The following is a 787-nucleotide window of genomic DNA, read 5'->3' as shown; positions in this document are numbered from 1 at the left end:
AGGTCATGCCCGCGCGGTCGCTCGCTGCTCAGCGGCGATGCTAATTGTGAAGCTACGGATGGAGCTCAAGTGTCGACGCGAACAACTTTTACTAATGTCGTAACATAATGGTGTCGCGTGCAAAACGGGAGGAGCTAAAACTATGGCGTCATTCTTGAAGATAAGTAGTTAAGCCAGGTAGCTTGTTAAGCTAGCTAACGTGGACAAAACACGTCGGCTAATTGGCCCCCAACAACCTGCTAACCGGAGATGACGACGCAGGATGTGACGTGTAGTTTGTATGGCGGGATGTAAACGCATCACAGAAGAAGGACTTCTTTCCAGAAAGGCTCTTCTGCTGAAGATTATATATATATATATATATATATATATATATATATATATATATATATATATATATATATATATATATATATATATATATTTATATATTCACCCTGAATCCTTGGACTACCAGCGCCCTGCAGTCTCAAAGGTAAGCTATCTAAGAACATATGTGCACAAGTAGCTTAAGTACACTGTTACTAGTACGTATTAGCTCCAAAATATACTTTAAAAAGTACCCTGAAATGAAGTACTCATTAGCCGTCATGGCTCATACATGTTACTGTATTATATATAGTGATGTATTCAGATGTTAGACTCACTAATATTAGGCAAAATATCACTTATAAATGTATAACAGTGTAATGTATTTGTTTATTTTACAATATTTATTTACAATCTGAAATCTGCAAAATTGTTACATTAAATACATTCCACCACTGCTATACTTAAATAATACATT

This window comes from Cebidichthys violaceus, unplaced genomic scaffold (genome assembly GCF_023349555.1).
Source record: "Cebidichthys violaceus isolate CVI_PGR_0920_01 unplaced genomic scaffold, fCebVio1.0.p SCAF_228, whole genome shotgun sequence".
NCBI classification, from domain to species: Eukaryota; Metazoa; Chordata; class Actinopteri; order Perciformes; family Stichaeidae; genus Cebidichthys; species Cebidichthys violaceus.
Note: the sequence above shows the minus strand (reverse complement) of the source record.